General features: G+C 34.4%; 1 long non-coding RNA gene across 1 annotated transcript in view; it reads left to right on the top strand.

The window, feature by feature from the left end:
* Positions 1-26,915, top strand: part of LOC149746829 (uncharacterized) — a 188,475-nt gene that overhangs the window by 122,715 nt on the left and 38,845 nt on the right. The window contains exon 3 of the long non-coding RNA XR_016388652.1: positions 25,338-25,394. This is a non-coding gene — a long non-coding RNA (uncharacterized LOC149746829). The remainder of the gene's footprint in view (positions 1-25,337; positions 25,395-26,915) is intronic.

Raw genomic sequence — 26,915 nt, 5'->3', positions numbered from 1 at the left:
TACAGAATGGATGCTATGTTAGCAGGCATGAAAACATTAATCTTGTTGTACATTTCTGTCAGAGCTCTTCGGTGGTCAGGTGCATTGTCAATGAGTGTTATTATGAAAGGAATCTCTTTTTCCTGAGAATTAGGCCTCAATGATGGGCTTAAAATATTCAGTAATTGTTTTACAAATTCTTTGTAAACAAAATGTACTGTCATCAAGGTTTTGTTGTTCCATTTATAGAGCAAGGGCAGAGTAGATTTAGCATATTTCTTAATGGATTTCCTAAATGGTAAATAAGCACTGGCTTCAACTTCAAGTCACCAGCTGCATTAACCCCTAAAAACAGAGCCATCCTTTGAAGCTTTGAAGCCAGGCATTGTCTTCTCCTCTCTAGTTATGAAAGTCCTAGATGGCACCTTCTTCCAATAAAAGGCTGTTTTGTCTATATTGAAAATCTGTTGTTTAATGTAGGCACCTTCATTAATGATCTTACCTAGATCTTCTAGATAACTTGCTGCAGCTTCTACATCAGCATTTTCTGCTTTACTTTGTACTTTTATGTTATGGAGATTGTTTCTTTCCTTAAACCTCATAACCCATCCTCTGCTAGCTTCAAACTCTTCTTCTCTAGCTCCCTCACTTCTCTCAAACTTCACAGAATTGAAGAGAGTTAGGCCCTTGCTCTGAATTAGGCTTTGGATTAAGGGAATGTAGTGGCTGTTTTGAACTTCTATCCAGACCGCCAAAACTTTCTCCATATCAGCAATAAAGCTGTTTTGCTTTCTTATCATTTGTGTGTTCACTGAAGTAACACTTTTAATTTCCTTCAAAACTTTTATTTTGCATTCACAACTTGGTTAATTTTTTTGTGCAAGAGGCCTAGCTTTTGGCCTACCTTGGCTGTTGACATGCTTTCTTCACTAAGCTTAATAATTTCTAGCTTTTGGTTTAAAATGAGAGACATGAGCTCTTCCTTTCATTTGAACAATTAGAAGCCATTGTAGGATTATTAATTGGCCTAATTTCTATATTGTTATGTGTCTCAGGAAATAGGGAGGCCTGAGGAGGGGTAGACAAGGCCATGACCAGTTGATGGAGCAGTCTGAATATGCACAACATTTGTCTATTAAGTTCATCATTTTCTAAGGGTACAGTTTGTGTCCCCAAAACAATTGCAATAGTAACATCAAAGATCACTGATCACAGATCACCATAACAAATATAATAATAATGATAAAGTGATATAATATTGTGAGAATGAACCAAATGTGACACAGAGACATGAAGTGAGCAAACACTCTTAGAAATCTGGTGCCAATAGAATTGATCAAGGCAGGGTTGCCACAAAACTTTAATTTGTAGAAAATGCCGTATCTGTGAAGCACAATAAAAAGAAGTGCAATAAAACAAGGTATGCCTATATATGAACAATATTTTTAATAAAGATCTGTTTAAATTTGGCTTAAGAGTTTTTTTTTAATGAGTGTAATGTAAGTACAGCCAGCCTTTTGTATCCGTGGGGGATTGGGTACAGGAAATTGGAACTGAAATATGTGGATGCTCAGGTCCCTTAGAGTTGGCCCTCGGCATCCTCAAGTTTTGCAGCCATGGATATGGAGGGCCAGCTGTATATGTATTGAAAAAAAATCTGAGTACAAGTGGACTTGCACAGTTCATATCCATGTTGTTCAAGGATCAACTGTTTTCTAGAATCAGTGGTCCCCAACCTTTTTGGCACCAGGGACCGGTTTCGTGGAAGACAATTTTTCCACAGACGGGGTGTGGGGGGATGGCTTAGGCGGTAATGCGAGGGATGGGGAGCGATGGGGAGCAATGGGATTGGCAGATGAAGCTTTGCTGGCTCTCCCACCGCTCAGCTCCTGCTGTGCGGCCCGGTACCGAACAGGCCATGGACTGGGCTGGGGAAGCCTGTTCTAAATGGTATAAGTATTTTATTACAGTTTAATTAGCAGCATGTCTTTTCCATACAAAGAAGTTGTAAAAAACAATTACTGAATATTTTAAACCCACTGTTGAGACCTACTTCCATAGTGTAACATAAAATAATGATGTGTTTTATAGCAAAAGAGACATATATGATGTATAGTTTATAAATTGATACTTCACAGATTGATATTTTCTTGCATGTCTTTTGAAGGTTTTGTGTTTGGTCTAAAATGTATATATATTAACAAAATAAAATAACAAATCATCTAAGAGCCATATATGCATTTAAAAATTACTTAGCAAAATTATGTATATATCTTTAACAATGGTATAAAACCAAAATAAATATTAAAAATTTCCTTGTAAGATTTATCTTCTGAATCTTCCTATAACATTTGTGGTAAATGATCAGTCTCTCATGCAGAGGAGAGAGACTAAATTTAAACGTTCTATTCTTTCATGTTTCAGTAGCACCTAAGGAGCTAATTTAAGTCTGTTTAATGTAGGTAGCATGGATGGGGTCTCCCTGACTGGCAAAGAAAACATTTTGAATATTCCTGAGAGTTCAGCCAATGGAAAATAATACACTTCATGTTTACTCATGAGCAAACCACTCTGTTAATAGCCTAAGAAGAGTGAATTTAAACTAGGATACAAATAAATGCTTGCTGAATAAAATGAAATTAAGAAAAAAATAAAATGAGATCCCAGAGCTGCAATGAGTTTGGTAGATGGAGGAAATTGAACACGAGTGTTTGGCATTTGGGTTTGAACAAGAAGCTGTAGTTGTATTTCAGGGTTGTGGTCTTTTATGAACTTCTGACTTATAAAATTCCCAGAAGACACATGATGTTAGTCAATAACAAGGAAACACAAATAATTTAGAACTTACTGTTTTGGAACAGTATGGAGGTTCCTTAAAAAATGAAATATAGAATTACCATATGGCACAGCAATCCCACTACTGGGCATATACCCAGAGAAAACCATAATTCAAAAAGACACATGCACCCCAGTGTTCATTGCAAAACTATTTACAGTAGCCAGGACATGGAAGCAACCTAAATGCCCATCGACAGATGAATGGATAAAGAAGATGTGGTACATATATACAATGGAATATCACTTAGCCATTAAAAAGGAATGAAACTGGGTCACTTGTAGAGACGTGGATGGACCTAGAGACTATCATACAGAGTGAAGTAAGTCAGAAAGAGAAAAACAAATATCGTATATTAATGCATATATGTGGAATCTAGAAAAATGGTACAGATGAACCGGTTTGCAAGGCAGAAACAGAGACACAGACATAGAGAACAAACGTATGGACACCAAGGAAGGAAAGTGGTGGGGGGCGGGGGTGGGATGAATTGGGAGATTAGGATTGACATGTATACACTGATATGTATAAAATATGTAACTAATAAGAACCTGCTGTATAAAATAAATTAAAAAATATAAAAAGAACTTGTTGTTTTGAAGTTCATTTTCTGAGGTTTCCCACATTGGGAAAGATAAAAAAAAGTTATTTTAAATTACTTTTGTGTGTGTGTGCTCCCCAGTACATCTGTTTTGCTATAAAAATCCTAAGTTCTGCTGGAAACTATTGAAAAATGTAAAATATAGTTTTGGAATTTGCTTGGGAAAAATATAGAACCCAGCACTAATAAACAGATAAAATATTACCATGACTTTCTTTAGAACAGCAGGGATTTTTGTAACCATTATAGCTTCTGCTACTGTTTTGACCTCCAAGGATTGAAGATCCAAATACTAACTGTTAGTGAGCTCTGTCAGTTCTGGAGAGAACTTTGGAGAAAGAAAAGAGGTTCACAACCATGGGAGGGAGGTAGAAGGAGGGGGTGGAGGGTGGCAGCGGGGAGGGTTGGATGTGTTGCTGCCTTTTATGGAGGCTTGACTGCTAACTCCAGAGGTTAGCTGATATTCTAGGCTGTCATTAATGAGTGGACCGAAAAAAATAAGAAAGCAGAATTGTGTAAAGCACTGTGGCTGGTTAGGATATAAATATAACAATGAAATGCTCACCTACCATCGGTCGACATTTAAAAATAGAATATTTACTATTAATTGATTTGTAAACCTTGTTATATTTATCATAGTAATAGATGAACTCAGTATCATATCAAAAGCATAGAACCCCTTACATTGAACCACTTATGTTGTCTCCTGTTTCTTTCTTCTCCATCCTTAATCCCTCTCCTACATGTTATTTTTTTCAAAGTTTTTATTTCTATATTTTTTTGATATTTAGCTTTATTACTCTAGACATTATGCATATGGTTCTACTCTTGGATTAACAAATACAGATAACTTTTGATTACCCAATATGAAATGTGCAAATTTAGCTGGATTGTACCATCTTCTCTTCCATGTTTCCTTTCCCAGTATCTGATATTTATATTGTTTTGAGGTCTTTCATTGACTGGTTCTCTAACTTGACTTAATATACTTAAACCTCAATTAAGTTTCCCATCTTTTTAGTCTCCAATATGTAAGATGATGATATTAACGTCCCTATTTTTTCAATTTTTCTCCCCATTCTATTCCTCCTTTCAGCTCTATCTTTAACAATTACTGACATTTAGCTATAATTATTAATAGTTATATTGTGCAATACAACAAAATCTTCTGTACTTTGTTTATAGTTTTAATTTAAAAGTTAAAAAAGTAAACTGTCTTTGTGTTATTATTACCATATAAATATGTTTTTTGATACTGAGCTGAGTTTTGTATCATATTATTAATTTCCTTCTCTGTAAGTCTAACATAGGATCTCTTGGTTTATACTGAGCACTAAAGTTTAATTATTTCCCCTACAGCCATTCACTCACTTTATTTTATTTTTTTAAATACTGACATATTTTCATTCACTTCATAGTTTGATCATACCTTTCTTGTTCTTTTTTTTTTTTTCCTGCATTTTCTGATGTCATTTGTTCTGTTATATCCTGCATCCTCCTTTTCCCATACTTTCATCCATACTTTCTTTCCTATCAAGTCTCTTTCCTTCCTGGAAAAATCCTTCCCTCAGTCCTTTATGCAAAGGCTGGATTTCCATTTGTTACTCCTCTGGATTCAATAACAGTTTTGCAGTTTTCTTAGATCTCCTACCTTCTCTTCCCCACTTTCCTGATATATAAAGAAATTTCTTAAGAGAATTCTATGGGGGGTAAACATTCTGAAACATGCCTGTCTGAGCAGTCTTTATTCTGCAGGCACACAGTGACATTTACTGCAGTCTACTTTGTTCTAAGTCATTTTCCTCAAATCATCCAAGGAGGTGCTCAATTGTCTCTTGCATCTATGATTGCTGACATCAAGTCCAATGTCAGTCTAATTCTTATTCTTTTGTACTTTTTTCAATTTCTAGAAGCATTCAAGTAGTTATATCTCTAGGTAGTCATTTTTCATCAGTTTTTGTCACTGAACAATTTTAAGATTTTATTTTTTTCCCATTCTAGAAAATTACCAACATTGTTTCTTTCATTATTTTCTATGTGCCACATTTTTACCTCTCTTTTGGACTTGTATTAGATAAATCCTAGAGCTCTTCAATTATTTTTTACATGTCTTTTCCCTCATTTTTCTCTTTTTATCATTTTGTTCCATAATCTTAGAGATTTCTTGATTTTCATTGTACAAAATTTCATTTTGTTTTGTTGTTATTATATTTAAACATACTTAATGGTTTAACATTTAAGAGTTCAGTCTTGATCCCTGATTATTCTGTTTCTGTAACATTTTTCTTTGCTTACTAGCTAAAGTTTCTTCACAAATTTCTCTAGGTATATCAATTATAGAGATTTATTTTAATCTTGTGTTTTTTAGTTAAACATATTACAATTAGCTTGTTATCCTCCTGGTCCTTTTTCTTTTTTTTTTCATTTTGGTTACATTTTCCCCATGTTGCTGGCTCCCTGTAAATTCTTGGTGGTCCTTGATTTACTTAGGACACATAATAGGTAGTGCCTGTGACATATAATGTCTGCAACTTGGATGGGTTTCATCTGATAATATGGAGGACTGTTTTATCAGTGGGAAATTTGACTACAGGCTTTTTGGGAACAAGAGAGAGAGGTCTGGCAGTGAGGTCGTCTGTTTTAAAATCAGTGGCAGAATCATCCAGAGGAAAAGTAGTTCTCTCTGAATAGTGTATCTATGTTCCCTAGAAGAGAATAATATGAATTATGTCTTGGGGGTAAATAATAGCTGACAGCTTCTCTGGCACAGATGGACTGGAAGTGACCAACCAAGGCTTTATTTCATTTTTGTTTTTTGCTTTGTTTTGTTTTTAACAGCTGCAATAAGGTATAATTGACACGTCATATGTGGTACATATTTAAAGTTAATATGTGCTATTTAGTAGGTTTTTATACATGTATACACCAGTGTAAAAAACATCACAATCAAGATACTGAATGTGGGCTTCCCTGGTGGCGCAGTGGTTGAGAGTCTGCCTGCCGATGCAGGGGACACGGGTTCATGCCCCAGTCGGGGAAGATCCCACATGCCGCAGAGCAGCTGGGCCCGTGAGCCATGGCCGCTAAGCCTGCGCGTCTAGAGCCTGTGCTCCGCAACGGGAGAGGCCACAACAGTGAGAGGCCTGCGTACCGCAAAAAACAAAACAAAACAAAATAAACAACAACAACAACAACAAAAAGATACTGAATGTATTCCTCACTCCTGAAAGTTTTCTGCAAAAATTACCTTATGACAGTCTGTGTAATCCCTCCTGCCCCTCCCTACCAAGCAACCACTGACTTGTTTTCTGTCACTATATTTTGAGTTTTCTACAATTTTACATATTGGAATTACACTGTGCTTTTATTTTTTTTTTTTGGTTGGGCTTCTTTCACTCAAAGTAATTACTTTGAAAGTTCTGCATAGGATATGTCTTTTATCAGACATGTGATTGCCAAAATATTCTCCTGGTCAGTGGCTTAATGTCATTGAAACTTAATTATCATTTTTTAAAATTTATGCTTATGCTTTTGCAAACCAATGTTTGTAAACAACCTCCCCACCTTTTGAACTTCAGGTTTTAGCTTTGTCCTTGGCAATACCTGCTGTCAAGGAGGAGGCCTGGACAGTTCCAATCCCAATTAATAGATCAGTTTCTATCTTTTGTTCAGCTTTCTCTAAATATATTAGAGGGCTATGGCTTGTTCATAATCAAGCTACTTCTGTACTTTTCAAATTTCTGATATTTGTTGAAACACTATTTATTGGTATGAGCTCCCTTTTTTCCCCATCCCCCACCCCATATATTTGCTTTTAAGAAAGTGTATTGTTTTGTTCTCCTATAACTTACACTTCCTTTGTATTCCTTTGCATTTGCAGCACAAAAATAGCCAAAGATAATAAGAAATGAATAGGTGTGCCTGTGTTCTAATAAAACTTTATTTACAAAAATAAGGGGAGGCAATTTTTTTTTTTTTTGTCCAGGAACTTTCCAGAAGACCCATGAACTCTTAAATAGCAAGTATTGTAGGATATATTGAATCCTAACGTTCAATGATCCTCTTGTATCAAACATAGCCTTACTGTGTCTCTAAATCTCAAACTATTAAATCATGATGTACTGTAATCCCAACCAAGCATTGAAAACCACACTTAAAACTGACATCCAAATCTCATAACTATCTTAATGTTGACCTCTCCTGCTGGAACAGTATTAATACAAGGAAATGTTTTTCCTTACTGCTGAAAACAAATTCAGTTTGGTCTTATAAACAGAAAGTTTTGAGATTATTATGAGAAGCAAGCATTTGACGTTTGCCTTCTGCTAGCTTATCCCTTACTTCTCTTATGCCTTCTTTCTTTTCTTCTGGAGTACATGTCTGCCCTATCTCTTTGTGAATACCATAGGTCCTTCAAGGTGTCATTCAAATCCTGTCTTCACCATGGGTCTGTCCCTTCTACTCCTTGGTGAAAAGTCATTTCTCTAAGACTTGGGATACCCATGATTTTATATATATATATATATATATATATATATATATATATATATACACACACACACACATACATACATATAATCTCATATAAATTCCATGGGGAAAAAAGATACATGGAATTTAAAGTCAGGAAGATCTGGGTTTGAATGTTGGCCCCGCCACCTATGAATGCTTCTTACCTTCCTTCAGCCAATTTTCCTCTTTTATAAAATTACATCATTACAATCCACTTTATATGATTGCTTTAAGAGCTAGAAGATATAGTGAAGTTAACTAAATTTTGTTTTTTACATACAGTGTTTCAAATGTTGTGACAGAAAATTTTGAGATAATTTGTTTGCATCCCTAAAGTTTACGTTTCTACAGGTGCTAAACACATATGGGATATTTCTCAACAAAACTTATTGTATTTAATCCTTTTTAATTTACTGTTATATTTAATTTTGGATCCCCTAGTCATCATTATGCTTCATATACTAGTGTTATCCCCAGAACCAACTTTGTGTTATGCACATCCTCTATTCTGTATAATAATCCCTTGAAACAGGAAGGTATCTTAATTATTTAACAAGTATGTGAATGTATTTTCCTAAGCTGCCTAATAGCAAAATTCAGTTAAATCATTTTTCTAAGCCTAGAAGGTAACTGATGTCAAAAATATAAGCATGTACAAAGCACAAAGGTTCACCATTTGAAACTCTTCTATGTCTCATACATTTGCAAACTTAAAATCTTATATCTACCAAAAAAAATTTATAGTCACTTTAATGCTTGTAAAAAAGAAAGTTGGCGCTGAGGTTTTTGTTTTTTTTTTTTTGCGGTACGCGGGCCTCTCACTGTTGTGGCCTCTCCAGTTGCAGAGCACAGGTTCCGGACACGCAGGCTCAGTGGCCATGACTCACGGGCCCAGCCGCTCCGCGGCATGTGGGATCTTCCCGGACCGGGGCACGAACCCGTGTCCCCTGCATCGGCAGGCGGACTCTCAACCACTGCACCACCAGGGAAGCCCTATACAGTAACTTTATAAGACATAAGATTTGATAGTCATTCTCCTCTCCTGGTGAGTCAGAATATTATAAAACAGGAAGCTAGGCTAATCAAACTGTCAAACAAAATGAGACACCAAGACAAGAATGGACAAGAGAGGTGGTTCCTTGCTCAATAGCAAGCTAAAACTAGCAGAAGCCTGTTCTTTAACTAAGAAAACAATTGGAAAAAATCTTCCCTAAGGGTAGGATGTAAAACAATGCAGCTCAGAAATAAGTACTAAAAGTTTTGAAAATTGGAAGGTTCTTATTAGTGACTGCAATTGTTTGGTTTGTTTATTCATCCATGAATTCCATCATTTTGGTGCAAAAAAAGAATGAAAGTTGGAGAGAGATTGGATGAAATTTTCCCTTTTCTGTATAAAATATCTCTAAAGATTAACTTTTGGGATTTTAATTTATGTTGCTTACTTTAATACAACACACATTTATAGAACTATGTATTTTATGTTAATTGAAATTCAAGGACTTAAGCAGAGAGTGCCTCACGTCATGGAATTTTGATCTAAGGGCTTTTGATCTAAGCTTCCATCATTATTTATATACTGAAAGATGTTTTTCATTTATTATAAGATTACATAGGGAGGGAAAATACTATGTATATATTAAGCACTATATGTTCTTCCATATTAAAGGAGTGTTGGGAAACCAGCTTCTGTAGAGATTGACAGCTGGCTGTTGAATACTGAACAATTAACAACATTGTTCTTGCATTTAAAGTGGATCCCTTTCCCTTTAGCAGCAAGGAAGAAGTAGAAAGGAACCTTACATTTCAAAATTTGAACTTTTAAAATGCTGTTCTCCATAGATCTAGCTAATCAAACTTGTGAACTACCACTTAAAAATAAAAAGTTATAATAAAAATAAATTATGAGATTTTTGAAAAAAGATATAAATTTTAAAATAAAACAGCTTTAATACTAATTGACATAAGAGGGAAAGTTTAGGTGAAACGATACGCTAAAATAAATTTAATCATTTTTCCTAGTAAGATTTACTTAAAAAAAAAACCACATTATAATGTGTTACTGTGTGAAAAATGTTGCATATTTTCCCCTATAACACAGTTTTTCATATAATTAACTTAATAATATTGTACCTAAGCCTAATAAGAAACTAAAAAGAAAAAAAAAGAAAGGTGTGTCTAGGAATTTCCTTTTGCTTTGTTAATCTCTTTTTAAACTACATTTTGCTCATGTGTTGAATTGACTCAATTCACAATTACCAAGACTGGGATATCAAAACTCTTTGCTTGATGTCTTCAGGAACACAGGAGTTTTGAGAATATCACATAGATTAAGTAAAGCAGACACGCTTTCTACTCTGAGAATTTTAATTAGCAAATTACCTACTTGGTCAGTCTTCCCTTAATATCAGATACTAGTCTTTTATTTACCTATAAAAGTGTGCTGTAGCATATTCTTTAAACCTTTGAAGGAATAAAAAAAATATTTCAGTAGTTCTGATGTTTTTTCCAGTACAATATGAACTCAGCTCTGATTTGCATATCTTTGCAAGCATCAGCTAACAGGTAAGTTTTAAAAACCTTTAAGAAGTTTATTTTTGATTATTTTACTCAATTCCTTCATTTCTTTAAAGGCATATCCTAAAAAGTTTGGAAATAAAGTAACGTATTAAGACAGAGTACCAAAATAGTGAATGATACAAGCGTTTATACTTGCATTAATTTATGTATTCTGGACCAGTCCTTTGGAGACCTTTAATGTGCATATAAATCACCTGGGATTCTTGTGAAAATACAGTTTTTGAATCAGGAAGTCTGGGATAAGGCCTGAGATTGTGTGTTTCTAGCAATCTCCCGAATGATGCTATAATGCTACTGCTGCTGGCCCTTGAGCACACTTGAGGTATTAAGGGAATCTACCACAAGTGTTGTAAGTGCTATAGCTACCTTTTTAAAAGAAGGGAAGAAAGTCAGAAGTAAGTCCTCAGTGTTGAGAAAAATGGTAAAAGACCTTGAAATGAGCACATACAGAAGTAGATTACTGGATATTCTGCTTAGCTCAATAGTCTGGGTTATCTGATTCCACAGGGTATGAAATGTTCACTGTCTTTGAGATATATTACAATACTACAAGTCATAGAGAATTGACAACAATACAGATAACTCCTGATGAAGGAAATTGACTTTGTCTTGTATATTTGCAATTGATTATTGTCTTTTGAATTTATATTTGTATTAGCAAATTCATTTTAGGCTCTGTAGTCACTTTATATTTGAATGAGAGTCATAATCTTTCTTTTTAAAAATTGTCTTTGAATTTAATGACAGGCTTCATTTAAGTGTTAGAATTCAAACTGAGCCTGATTATATAGGTAAGAAATATTTAGGTCAAAAGGATGTTAGGAAGAATGTATTCTAGGAGAAGGGAAAACATGAGAGAAATGATGGGAAATGATATGATGCATTTATGAGCAGGAAGGTAAGTTTGGTTGGTAGTGGGGTCTAGTGTGTGTGAAGAGCTAGGTATTCAAACGGGCACTTCACCTGAATGCAGTATTTAAAGAGAATTCGTCACAAATAGAGGTTAAAAGAAGAGATTAAAATGAGGTTAAGGGCTTCCCTGGTGGCGCAGTGGTTGAGAGTCCGCCTGCCGATGCGGGGGACGCGGGTTCGTTCCCTGGTCCGGGAGGATCCCACGTGTCGCGGAGCGATTGGGCCCGTGAGCCATGGCTGCTGGGCCTTCGCATCCGGAGCCTGTACTCCGCGGCGGGAGAGGCCACGGCAGTGAGAGGCCCGCGTACCGAAAAAAAAAAAAAAAAAAAGTTAAAAAACATCAGAAATCCCTAGTAATTATAATAATGATGGACATTTTAGCTCAAAGTTGACAATATCCAATGAATGACTATAGAAAAGAATAAGAGGAAAACCAGCCAAAACGACCATAGCTATTTTTAGAAAATTTTTACGTTAAAATCATTTCAAACTTATGGAAATGCAGCAAGATTAGTACAGAGAGCTCTCATATGACCTGACTCACCATTTTTATTTTATATTTTGCCACATTTGGGTTTTTTTCCTCTTTCTCCCCCTCTTTATGTGTGTTTGTGCCTGTGTATGTTTGCGTGTGTGTATGTGTGTGTTTATTATCTCTCTGTGTCCTTTTCTCTCTCGCTCATATATTTTCTTAATCTCTTTAGAGTTGGTCTCAGTGTCATAATTCCTACAGTTTTGAAGTAGACTTTTTAAAGTTAGCTATTCTCTAAGAAAAAATTATAAATATTTTTAAAATTAAATTGAAAAGACTAAACGATCGCAAGAGAAGCTGTTTTCATCAGTGGCGGTTTTAGTTAACAAATACAACATAATATTTAACTTAAAATTAATCCTTTACACCATGATATGTCACCTGAATTTTTGGACAAAACACTGATGAGACACCTTTTTTCTTTCCTGGATACTATAACAGCTGTGTATTTTTCTAAGTGTGTTAATTTAGGATTCCCAGCATCAAAACACAGATTGCTTTGCCCACAAAGTTTCCCTCATTTTTTATTGAAGGTCAGATGTCACCAAACTGGCTCAAGGGACTTATCTGGCTTGTTGTCTCTTTTTGTAAAATCACACCAGTGAATGAAGAATGGCATCTCTATTTTTAAAATCATCGAAAAATTAAAGAATAGTATTTTGTGACGTGAAAGATATATACAGTTCAAATGTCAATGTCCATAAATAAATTTTTATTGGAAACCAGCCATAACATCCACTTCTGTACCACCTGTGGCTGCTTGGCACTACAATGGCACAGCTGAGTCGTTGTCACAGAGGTTTTTCCCACAAAGCCTAAAATACTTAGTATCTATCCTTTTAAATAAAAAAGATGGTCAACACCTACTCAAGACCATATGAGGTGATCTGCCTCTTTCTTTAACTGTGAAGTGGTTGACAGTGGTGATGGTGGTGCCCAAATATGTTTGTTCTAGTTCCCGGTTCTGTGAGGCTGCTTCTCTGTAGTCTCTCAGTGCAGCATCACATGTTGTATGACAAACTATGAAGTGTGGAAAAGAACTACTCCTCACAACAATTCTCCCCCATCCTTTAGGAATCGAATGGCCTATGCCTTCTATACAATTCTGTCCCAGTTATATTTTTTTCAAGTCCAAATTTTCCCAGATGAACAAAAAATACTCAGATGGAAAATGGCCAAAATATCTTAACTGTAAGACTGGGTTCTCCAAGGGTCACATGGCCCATTTCACCCTAAAGATTTTTCATTCATTGGGAACAGATGGGCACAATCCTTTGTAAAGAGGTTCTCAGCCCTCCTAGAGACATTTGGAAATGTTTGGAGGCCTTAATTTTTTTTTTCTTAAAAACTGAAAACCAGCTACCAATTTAATGGGTAGATAACAGAGGTGTGAAACATCATGCAATACATATGTGACAGTAAAAAATTATCCTTTCAAAGACTTCAGCACACACTCACTGAGAAATACTGCTTTAAAGCATTAAAAAAAAACACACAAAAACTTTCATTGTCTGTCTTTCAAAATACAGTCGAACAGGATTTGGTGCCCATCTGGCTTGGCAACAACATACCACTAATAAAATAGCAACACTCAACCAGATGAAGACAAGGGGCCAAGGCTTCCAGGCATGTGCAGTTTTACTGCTGCCATTTAGAGAGAAGTCTTAGATGGCTTACTATTTTTTTTTTCATAAGTAAGTTTAATTTCACTTAAAAGTTTACATACTCTCCTTCATGTAATATTTTAGAAAAGATTTCCAGACAAAATTGCTTCATTTTAATTTAATACAGATTAAAATGATTTCCATGCCATATCACAGTTGAAAACCATGTCCTTTTAGGTTTTACTCCATATTCTATATACACTTTCTGGGATGAACCATTTTTTCTTTAGCCAGTGGTTAGAGGGTTCATAGCTTCAGAGATTTTAGCCCTCACAAGGAACTGATAATACTGTTAGTGGACTTAATTATATTTATAGACATAATTGTTTTTATTCAACATTCAAATTGACCAATCACTTTTTATTCTTAGCACAGGAGTCCAAAGTTAGATCTATTGATCCACTAAAGTCAGATACTTTAATAGAATATATAATGAAAAAATGTCAGTAATCTTAAGCTGAATTGTTAAATCTACCCCATAGTAGATTAGGGGTAGTCATGATTTTTGTACAGTTGATTATCTTCCTATTTTGCTCCATAAAATATTACCGTAGAAGTGGAGACACAATTTTGGTCTTGAATCTCTAATTCATACCTATTACTAATTTGTCCTGCATATTCATGTGACTTATATTTCATGATTCATTTTGAAATATCACTTTTCAGTTTCCTAAACCTGTAAAAGCAAGTTTCATTATTCCTGTGGGGTGTTTTGTGTTTGTTTTTTTTTACCCAAAATAGAATTGCAGTCAGATTGTGGGAAAGCCTGACCAAGTAGAAAAGCAAAATCTTGATTCGTTTAGGCATCTTGAGTCAGAGTGGAAGGGTTGCAGATGGAGTCTCAGGGTGCCTGGTTTACCCCTGGGGCAGAGTTGACTGTTTCCCACAGGAACTTATACTTGAGCCATCCAATCCATGTCAATATATATCTTTATGATATAACGTTATTGTTTGGATGGCTTCCAAGAAATTTATTCATACTTTATGCAAAAACCAAATTCTGTTAAAAATATAAATTGTGTCCTGATGATTAAGGTGTGGCTGAAGGTCTTTTACCTGCTTGTGGAGAGGAGGTCAAATCCTTTAGGCATGGAAGGTAAAATCTACTCCCAATCATTTGGCTTTGAGAACTCAATGGGATTTCAGAGAACCATGCACACTTTAAGGCAGACTTCCCTCACAATCACTAACAAGTTTATTTACCCATTTCCTGCCTCTTCGGTTTCCGCCATCTGCCTTGAGGGGACATCTGCAGCATTTTTTGTTATGAATATTTACCTGAGATATGATGTGTATTTTCAGAGATCATTAGGATTTTCATTTTAATTTGTCAGACATTTGTTATACCAGGAAATCGGCCTGTACAAACTTTGACTTGAGGCTCTAATCATTAGAACACCAGTGGCCAGACTGGTACATGACTATTTTTAGTGCTGGACCCCTGAAAAATGTCAAGTACATGTACTTTTAATGCCATTGATTCTGCACAGTGAGATTAGGTCCCTTAATCCTCTTTTGTAAAGATTCATCTGAGGCCATGTATGGATCAATTGAAACTGACTATTGCCTTTGACAGTAAAAGTTGAAAAGCCAATCTGTAAATCGCTCCCAGCTCTAATGTCTAAAGACAGTACCACCTAAGAGATGAACTTCCAGGATTTTCTTAGTGCCCCTTATCTGTTAGTGAGGAATTGCTCTTTTCCCCAGACTTTCTCTAGTAAAGCAGCCAGAGTTTCATAAATAAAACTGTCATGATGTTGGGCTTTGCCTTAATCTACCCATGCCACTTCCATTAAAGGGAATCTTGTGTGTTCATTCACCTTATGGCAATAAAAGAACTTGTTTCGAAGAAGTCTGACTAAGCATCAGAGCTGACATTTAAATGTAGTATTCCATTGTGAAACACAAGGACCAAGATTCCACAGAGACCTGCCAAAGGCTATATGCAGCTATAATGGCAAAAAGAGGCACCTGTGGAATATCATTTTGATCTGGGCAATAAAGTACCAGGAAAAATTCAGGAATAAAGCCTTGTCTCTGTGACTCTTCTGACACTGAGGTTATGGGGTCCCTTGCAAATTCATATGCTTTTAGTTATCTGATGAAAACACTGCAACATAGTACCCAGGTACCTGATACACAGGCTTCAGAAAGAAACCATGCTCACTTTTTCTTTTTGTCTATATTTGCTTCTGAGGAATAATTGCATTTCCAAGGAGTATTTTGTGAGAGAACTCCTGATTTTTGTTTTCCTGTTGAATGACGTATTCCTTTCCAAGTATTAAATCAGTAAGGGAGATTAGAGCTTCAATTACACTTACTTGTTTAAATCTCCCTGTTTATCATGCCATCTAGGCCATAGGTTACATTAACTTGAGATCATGTTAGGCCTGACATTAAGATTTTGATAAAATAATTAAGAATTTAAGTATCCCTGTAGCAGAACAAAACACATAAATGGCTGTCTCGAATAAGTGAGATTAAACTCTATTGATGGTTAAAAAATAGTGTCCTAAAAAGCATTAAAGTCAGTGATGACAAAACAATGAAGGAGTGATTTATAAAGTGCTATCAATATTAAACAAATGAACAAAAACCACACTGAATTAATAGCACGAATACCACCTCACTTCATTTTCTAAAATAATCAGGTAATGGTCAGAACCACTTTTCTTTTTCACAGTCTATGACGTGGAGTTAAAAGAGAAAATATTAGGACATGGTATTCCCAGTTCCTCCGCTCTGCAGTCATGGTTGTGACTTGGCTTGGTCTTGTTTCAAAGAAAATAGGTTCAAATAAAGGGTTTTTTGGAGGAGGAGCTCCTGAGATTCCTTCTGTTTGTGTGGTCTTGTCAGTTCACTTATGTTCTTCTCATCCAAGGAGGATTTTCTGTCCCCAAGATTAACAAAAAATCAGTTTGAAAGACACACGGGAAATTAAAATTAACTGTGGACATTTATTTTTTTTTATTTTTTATTTTTTTGCGGTACGCGGGCCCCTCACTGTTGTGGCCTCTCCCGTTGCGGAGCACAGACTCCGGACGCGCAGGCTCAGCGGCCATGGCTCACGGGCCCAGCTGCTTCGCGGCATGTGGGATCTTCCCGGCCTGGGGCACGAACCCGTGTCCCCTGCATCGGCAGGCGGACTCTCAACCATTGCGCCACCAGGGAAGCCCTGTGGACATTTCTTTATTCTCTGAGTTCAAGTTGTAATATTAGTACAATTTAGCTGCCTTCTGAATTTTCCACGTGCTACAAGCATGAAGCTTATGATAGGCACCAACATGGGATTATTGTCCCTTCTGTCAGCTACCAAATAAGGGCAGGGAGAAGGGGAGGGTATATAATCTGTGAGCTCCCCATCAGTGACTGTCTCCAGCCAAAATAAATGTGAGGAGAAGGAGAAGGTGTAGCTTCCAAGACTTTACCCTCACAACTGCAGTAAGCCGTCGGGAGAAGAAATTCAAATGTCCTCTGCAAGGAAATGGAGTAGAGTGAAAGAAATAGGTAGAGAAAGGAAGAATGCCTAAGCTTTTTTCCATGCTACTTTTCTAATCTAAACTCTACAGTTTTTCTGGGAATTTGAGTTATAGTAGCTTAGAAATATGCTATGGAAGAAAGTTTGGGGATTCTTCCCATCACTCACTAGAGTATTATGGGGTCATAATACAATGACTGAATTTCTAATTTGTTCTGTTTATACCATATTCTCATCACCATATTGTAGTACACATTTGTCAAAATTAGTGTTCTAGAATCATATATATATATATATATTCGTATAAAATTAGATTTAGAGCTCAGAGTATTATTTCCTGATCCTTTATTCTATTATGCAATATTAAGATATAAACCATAGGAATTTTAGCTCTCTGCCTGAGAGAAGAGTTACTTTTTCATATATATATATATATATAGGGCTGATGATTTGGGAGAAGCAAATGCAGACAGTTTTGTCCAGAACTAGGCTTTTACAAAGTGAGAAGATTATCTGCTCTATTATATATCTTCTATTGGAGAAGATATGATTGTTAGTGGTTATATAAAATCTTAACGTCATTATATCGTTTGAGGGAGTTCTAATTGGTGGGTGGGTCCTTTCTATGTGTAGAACCAATATTGGATAGAATAATTGCCTCTGTCCATTAGACTCAGAAGCAGATGCTGAGATGGAGTTAGGACTCTGGAAGGTTTCCTGAGGAATAATACCTGAGAAAGATGAAGAATGACATGTGACTGGGCAGGGGTTGCTGTCAGACTGCTATAGAGACCTGACAAAATCTTGCGATATGAAGGAAGAGTTCCTACTAGAGGAGCACCAAAGAAGGTAGAAATGGCTAAGTAAACCTACCACTGCCTTCTCAGTCATTGGCTGGAGTCTACCCCAAGAAGAACATGACTGGCTTAAAATCCAAGGTGGACTCTGAAAGATACAATAGCTAACTATGTTCTTTGAAGATGGACATCAAGTTCTCTCTTGTAAAAGGATTTGAGCTGAGCATCTACATGTCTGACAGTAAACTTCTAAGAGTGGGGTTAATGAAAAGAACAGTCCCATCTTTGCATTTGGTCTCAGGGCCACAAATTATACTCATCCTACCCTTATCCAATCTAAATTGTCCTCACCTTAGCTCTCATCTTTGCCAGTCTCTGTAGTTACCTGGTGGTATTATCAGACCTCCCTTATAGCTGGCGGGTCTGAATCATTGATAGTCTTTCTCTAGCTTGGCACAAATGCTCAATAAACATTTGTTAAAAGAATGAATTATATTCTTTAACAGAGGAAAATATATAGAATAAAATCTATACATGGACAAGCTTGTAAATGTTTCTGTGTCTTTAAAATCCACAATGACAAATGAGCAATGTTTAGGTACTATTTATTACTTATATGGATAGGTGATAGTGTTTTAAAATGTGCTTCTTAATCTAATGAATGTATCCTCAAAATCAAAAATTATATTTTAAGACATAGAGAGAAAGTGCAATGATTCTAATTCAGATTAAGTGCCAAACCATGGGTGCTTGAGTAAATGTAAAGCTTGCATGTTTATTTGTATCATGCAATAGTGAGGGTGTTAAGTAAATAAATGGTAGAAAGCATCCTGAAGTTAAAAAATTATTTATGAAGATTATATTACAACACATCATATTTTTAATGTGATAACTAGGTACTTTGTAAGGAAATTGCCGTATCAAAATAAATTTTGAAAGAGAAAAAACTATGCTAAGGCAAATAGTTGTGATTGCAGATTATAGTTTTACTTTATGTAACACAGCAAGTGATTACAAATAAAACCTCTGCTTATTTATCATTCAGAAATTCCTTTTGTGTTTAAAAAGCTTTAGCACTAGAGATTTCTATTTACGCAAACAATAAGTTATGCAACGTATTTCAATATAGAATGATTGTGTAAATGTGGGTTATTTGAATAAGAAGTAAATACATACCGTCCCTGGACATTCTTCCCACACCCTCAGTAAATGGGGAAGGAAAATTCTTAAGGCATGACCTAAATCAATTTCTATAAGTTTATTTCCTATGTGATCTTTGAGTGGTATTCAGATAGTAGCAAGCAACGTTAAAACTACTGGAAATGGACCTCTCTGTAATGCTTAATATGGGTCGCTCCACATAAATTCAAAAGCTCATTTCACCATAAATAAGTGGATTTATTAACATAAAATGCACTGATTAAATTGTATCCCCTAGAATCCAATTTCTTGGTTGAAATATTAGTTCCAACATTCATTACATGTGTGTTTTGCCAAATTATTAAATATCTGTGTGCCTCAGTTGCCTCACTTTCAAAGTGGGTGAAATGATAAATACCATATGAAAAGAATAACTTTATATTTATTTATATATATATATACATGATTACAAAACAGAGACAAAGAAAAAGACTAGGAGGGAACATTTATCATGTTCCAGGTATCACTTTACATACTTAAAACTTTTCTATCATTCATTCAGCAAATGTAATTCATGTGCCAATTATGGTCCACATTTTTTATTATGCACAGATTATGTAAAGATGAACATCCTATCTTATAATCGTCCCTTTTTCAAAAAAGATGCAAGAAGTGTTTATAGAAAATTTAGGCAAAACAAACACTTCATATAATTTGTTGGTTTGTCAAGGATATGCTAATTTTAGAATACAATAGTCTATTCAATATCCTTGACCGATATTATTGAGATTTTAAATTCATATTGCCCTTTATACAATACATTGTCTTCGTCACCTTTGTTTTAACTTTGGGAGTAAGGTACAATTAGTCTTTCCTTAAAAAGGGAACAGTGAGGGAATTCCAGACTGTGACTTACTGTTGTACAAGAACCTGTCCTGTGGAATGTGTGACCATTTAGTAGAAATGGCTTTACTAGAAATCCACAACACCTCTTTGTCCTCCCTAGCTCTCTCACTCACCATCCCCTCCCCACCTCTACAGTTTGTGAGAGGAATAAGAGGTGCCCAAGTTTTCTGATCTGTCTCACTTCCTCAAAAGAACATTTTCCACCTTCCTCACAAGGTACATTCAGGCTCTGTCTCTCCCTGTCACACACACACCCCTTCCCTTTTTCTGGGCAAGGGAGAAGAAGCTTAAGCGTCCCAAAACAAAATGATGGAAAAAAGAGCTCCATTATGAAGTTAAAATAATAATGTTCTCTTGTTCCACATTTCTTCTTTTAAAGAATATGTATCTCTACCATGTTCTAGTTGGTAAGTTTAAAACCATGATTTATTCTACCCATAATGGATGGTAGTCCTCATTATTAAGTCTTTACTAAGCATCTATGTATGTATATGATTTCAGGGGTAGCTGAACAAACAACTCTCCTTCCTCAATACATCTCCTAAGGATCTTCATCTGTGTCTAAAATTAATTTTTTAAAAAATCACATTTTGGATTTAAGTGTCATCTGCTTTTAAAGTCTGAATACCTCTGGGATAGGTAACAAATTTGTCACAACGTCTGGACTGACAAATTGATGGCAGCACTATCCTGTAGAAAACCCTGAAAAAAGAGGAATCAAGATAGTTATGTTTTAATGGGTATTCTAAGTTTATATAGGTATAGTTATTTGTATACAACATATTTTAAGTATAATTACTTGAACACTTAAACTATGCTCAGACACTAAGACACTTGGTTGACCCTCAGAGTAATCTTGTAAAATAGGTACCACTATTATCACCATTACATATATGAGGGTTTAGAAAAGTTAATAGGTCCAAAGTCATATAGCCAGTAAAAATTAGAACTGGGATTAAAATCCAGGACTACCATGTCTGAGTTTTTAAGTACAAGTGGAAGCACGTAAAATAATTCCAGAATCCTGGATATTACTTTGAAAGAGCAGACCCCACTAGGATAACAGAGAAATCAAGAACCAGCCTAATGTACTCACCAGTAGTAGCTTTTATGGAATCACTAAGTTGGAGGAAGGTAAAAAAGACAAATTTAATTCACTTCACAGTTTTGCTTAGGTTGAATTTATTAAACTGCTGCTACCTCAAATTCTGTACGTTTTGCAATTTCTCATATTTGAAATCAATTTTTAAATCACATCTTATCTTGCATCATCTACCACCTCCCCACTGTTCTGTGTTTATTAAACTTTCCACGTAGGCCTTTGTTTCTTCTTAGTTTTACCATTATTTATTAGGTGGCTATTGTTTTCCAACCACTGTGATATATGGATGAAACAGTTACATAAAGAAAGAGCCAATATGAGAAGGGATAAGGCTGATGATAGAGATATGCATAGATTGCTCTGAGGTATTTGGTCCTTACCCACCATGACACTGGGATTAATTCAGGAAATTGACACTGTTTTACTCTTACACATTGTTTTAATAGTCATGAGTGTCATAGAAAATTGAAGTTTTCTTGTGAATTTCCTACATGCTTCCCATTCACTGTTTTTTCCTCAGTCCAGAATTTTCCCCCAATGATTTCACTGAAAATGCTATCAGTTATTTTAGAGATTACAATTCCCTTAGCCTATGTGTAATTCTCACAATTCTTGGACTCTCTAAAAATATAATATTTTTTACCTTTTTCATTCTTGAAATTTTTGACATTCTTATTTTCCAAGTGGTTTTTCTCCCAATTGATTGTTCTTCCCAGTCTCGTGACTGCTCATTATTCAATCACCCACTTAAATACTGGTGTTTTGAAGAGTACTGATCTCTTTTTTGTTTGTTTGTTTTTCTCTACTCAGTAAACCTTAACATTTGCTGAAAACATTATCCTCTATAAAATTTTTCATATGACTTGCTTGACCCTTATTCTGAGAGATGTTTCATTTATTAACTCTTGAACGGGGCTTCAGGAAGTGTAGTTGCAAAAGCTCCAGAAAATGGACATGCAACCAAAGTTAAGAACCACTGTCCATACATTTTCTATGGGCTGTCTCATCCAATCCCAGTTCCTACATATTTAACTCCATTTATAGCTTCTATGTAACCTTCTTAACAAGAAAGGTTTTTTTTTTCTAATAGTTGAAACATAGAAAGCACCTAGTGAACATGTGATGAATGGAAGAAGGGATAAATGATTCCTCTGTAATAGTTTAGGATGATAATAAACTATTTTCCTGACATTATCATTGCCAACTTAATTTCAAATTATCATGAAATAAGAAAAAGGAAATAGTAAAGACTAAATAGAAAATGTTCTTCGATGTCATCATATTAACTTGCTGTTCTCTACTTATGAAAACTGAAACAGCAAGCTTCTGGCTTTGTATTTTTTTTTTGAAATTGACAGCAAGATTATTAAATAAACCAGTAAAATATGATTTCATGCTATTGTGTTTACTAAGTTGCAGATAACCGGTTTTTTTGTGAAACCCAAAGAATGTCAAAGTGCTGCTGTATGTCACAAACTCTGGTGCTCAAGATGTTTAATTTTCAAATGTACTCTTAATAAACAAAAGGAGTTGAGAAACTTGGCATAAAGATAAACTGCCTACAGATGCAAGCAATCATTTTCTAAAAGCCTTCAGTAGTGTTGATTCTTCTTTGGCTTCAATGTGACACAGAGTCTGTCTCTGTTAGTTTACGGATCTATAGTCTTCATGTATAATAGTTTCCCTGTTTGTATGAAGTGTGCATTGAATCAGTTTAAAAGTAAAAAATATTATAACTGCATTTTACCAAATTTGTTATAATCATTGTCAGGATGACTGTTATTTTAATGAATTTTCATTTACTGAAATACAACTTTATCCTTTAAATAACTCATTTAATGTAATTAAATTATATATATTCTGCAAAAGAAAATTTTGTTTGCCATTAACACATACTATGTATCAAATATAGAAAAGTAGATGTATTGTGAAATCTGAAAGGATTTCTCCTGTTTACTAGCCATGTCATCTTGGGCAATTACTTAACTTTCAGTGTTTTCTTGAGTATTAGTTTATGTAAAATGTACCTAATGGAGTAGTTGACACATAGAAGATAATAATTAATGGAAACAATTATTATGAAAGGACTTAGGTTGCAGAGTGATGCTATATTATTTGCTTAGTTTGTAGGTGAAGTCCTAAATGACTGTGGTATATATAAACCATTTAGCCAGTCTTCTGTGATCCAAAGTAGATAGAGCAAATTATAAGATATAAATTTGGATATAAAATGTAGTAATTACTTCTATAACGATTATACATTTTAGTGTGTAAATGAGACATAAATATGTATAATGTAAAGTGAAAATATAGAAATACATTTAAGAGAAATAAAGTTAAGGTACATGAGCCAGTAATATATGTATACCTTTCTGTTGATCAACAGATCTCCTCAGTAGGTAAGGAGATTGGAAGACATTAGAAGTTTGGAGAAAGTGACTTTTAAAGTACAAATCCTCTATCTTCACCCCAATCTACTCCTTTATTTCTATTAGTTTTCAAAACCTTATTTGAAAATTCTTGAAAAATTAGAATTGTAATTGCAGGGAGTAACTCTACATGAATACAGATCATGATAAAGTTAAAATTCACATATTCAACATTGCATATCCTTTGACTTTGACCCAACATAGTTTAGAGAACATTCTATGTATTTAAGCAAAAAGATAATTTCATCTAAGCTTTATCCAGCTTCTTGACATCTCGTATTATTCATATATATGCTAGGTTATTTATTGTTAAGATATTTTCTGTGTATATATAATATGTTTGCTGAGGAAAAGGCTCTTCAATATTTTACTTGTTTTCACTGCAAAATACATTGATTAGAATATGTACAGTAGACAGTAATTTTTAGTAAAACAGTTTCAAAACTTATCAAAAACAGTATTATAGTTTTGATAAAGTATATATATTATCTTTTTTCTTAACTAGAAACAACTCACTGGGCATTTGCATTAGATATTTTCATAAGTGTTTCACACATTTTTCATATTAATTTTATAATTTTACTTTTTTATTAGTGATTTTTAGTTTTCTTTTTATATTTTTGCACTTCACTAGTTCTTGGGACTACTTATATTTGAATATTCAAGAAACACACATAATAAACTACATGTCTACAGATACCTACTAAAATATTTGAGACAATCATCCCTTGTCTCAAAAATTTTATGGAAATCTCATTTAGAGAAAAATGTGTCAAGTGATTTTCGGTACATCAATTTCTTCAAGATTTATACCTAAAAATCTTCTCTTTACCTGGAAGTATGTCATATTCCAGTCCTAATTGATTTTTAAAGCTTTATCTCCATGTTGATAGACCAAATAAAGTGATTAGATAGTGAGACATATATAGGGTATTTGTTTAAAATAGTACTTCATTTGGAAGCATTGGTTTTTGTAAACATCTTGGAAGAAATAATAAAACACTTCTATGGTATTTCCACTGTTTAATGTTGAGGTTGTAGACAGTTTTTATTTGTTTGTTTATCAGCTAAGTATTATTTAAGGTTAACTTATTCTTTTGCTTTTTTAGAATTTATAATAATTATTTATGGAAAAGTAATATACTGTATGCATTTGTTACTAATATATATGAAAATAAAATTATTTGAAAAGTATAGCAGTGGTGAGAACTACTAATGACATATAATCTTTAATATGCTGAATTTGTCAATTATGCTTGTTTATACTTCAAATGAATTCAAAAAGGGTCAATTATATGGGTTCAGTCTACAGATCTATTTATTTTTAAAGCAAATAATGTAATTTTTCTTTAAGTTGTATATTTAATTTTTATTTTAAATATGTTTTTGTACCAAAAATTATTCTAAGGGATTAATAAAAGACTTAGGTATCTGAAAGTAATAAAGGATTGCAAAGTAATCTGCAAATAGAATTTAAAACAAACCTGCATCTATTAAAATAAAATAATCGGAAATAATCGGAAATAATAATCGGAAACATAGTGGAACCTGTTTCACTACTGTGCACCAGGCTATTTAAAACCATACCACAGGATTGGTGGGACAATCTAGAAGAGTCTACATCTCTGAGGATTTGTAGAACATAATGAAACACAATCCCTGGATTTTTTACTTCTGGATTTTTATGTGAAGTAGAGAAAAATGTCTACTTATGTAAGACTCTGTTATACTGGGTCAATATGATTTCCTGATAGATATAGTGATATTCCAGAGCTTAAATAGACACATGAGGGCTTTCTGTAAAAGCACTAAACCAAGGAAAAAAGTCTTGAAATGAGAACTAAGCATTTTTTTTCATTTCCTACAATGCAGAGATGAGTGGTCAGCTGGAAGGACCAGGAAGATATGAAACAAGTTTTGGATTTAAGGGTCAGTATACTGTCTTTTATTTTCTGGCATTGCATCTGTCATTTTAAAATAATTATTTCTGCCATATTTGAAAACTGAAAAATAAAAAATCAAGAATGATGGGGTTAGAGATTATTGAGGTTGCCATACAGGGCAGAGGTACTAAATTGAACTTACCATTAAGGAACGTGGTTGCATAGAGTTGGTCAATTGATACACAAAGATAATTAAGGAAAACAGGGTGACTTGTGAAAACATTTATATGTTAAGGTTCTTGGTAAGTTCTTCTGAAGTTCTTAAAAAAATAAAAGTCAACAGCTGTGTATCTAGTTTTTGGTTTTGTATATGTAACCCATGTGTTAATAATGTACTATAACCATGGTTGCATACTCTGTAGATAAAAGTGATAGGCTAGAATGAAGCGTGTAATAAGGATTTGTTTGCCCAGTGACCTAGGGCGGATGGTATATTGATCTTCTATTGTTGCCATAAAAAATTACTACAAATTTACTGGTTTAAAACAACACAGATGTATTGTTTTACAGCTCTGGATGTCAGGAGTCCGACAGGTCTCCTGTCAGACTAAAATCAAAAGGTCAGCATGGCTGCACTTATTTCTGGAAGTTTTAGGGGAGAATTTATTTCCTTGCTCTATCCAGCTTCTAGAGGATACCTACATTTCTTTGCTCATGACTCCCTTCTGCCACCTCCAAAGCCTGTAAGTCATTCAAGATAATTTCCCCAATTCAAGGTCCTTAGCATAATCCCATTTCTGGAGTCTTGTTGCCATGTAAGGTAACATATACACAGGTTACCAGGATTAGGAAATAAATATCTTTAAAGAGGGTCATTATTCTGCCTACCACAGATGGTTGCTAAAGAGATTCACAAAACATTGCATTATTATCTTTAAGTTTCTTTTTGTGTATGTATATTCTCTGAATCACTTAATCCATATAATGCTGACTCAGGGACTATTAAGTTTTGGATGATTGTATATTTTCACTGCTCATCTTGAGATCTATTTTTGATACCAGGGAAATACAGATATTCTTATAAAGTTAACTAAAAACTGACTTTAACTAAAGAAGTCTTAAACACTGAGCGGCAATTCTGGAGATAATAAAAAGAATTCTCAGAGAAAAGGGGGGGCTCTTGTCTATCAAGGCCCGTGATGTATAAATTATGGAGCTCTAAGAATTAGAATATGCCTATACATTATCTTTATATTCCAATTTTATTTTTATAACATTGAATATAAACATACACACACATGTACTAATATATAAGATTATATATATGAGTATATATGTGTATATTTATCACAGTTAATTTCTTTTTGGAATTAACATTTCATTACAAAATATTTGAAAATATGGCAAATTTATGTTTTTAAAATTTAGAATTTTAACTTCTGTGGTTTATGTGCTAGAGGCATATTTGGGATTGTTATTATTAGCATAAACATTTGATTATATTTTAGAACATTTTACTTATCCGTGACAAGACAATTAGAATTATATGATAGAAATGGTATCAACA

Source organism: Delphinapterus leucas, chromosome 18 (genome assembly GCF_059928025.1).
Source record: "Delphinapterus leucas isolate spDelLeu-1000000601 "Yukka" chromosome 18, BTC_Dleu_Yukka2, whole genome shotgun sequence".
Classification (NCBI taxonomy): domain Eukaryota; kingdom Metazoa; phylum Chordata; class Mammalia; order Artiodactyla; family Monodontidae; genus Delphinapterus; species Delphinapterus leucas.
Note: the sequence above shows the minus strand (reverse complement) of the source record. Positions and strands in the feature narration are given on the sequence as shown.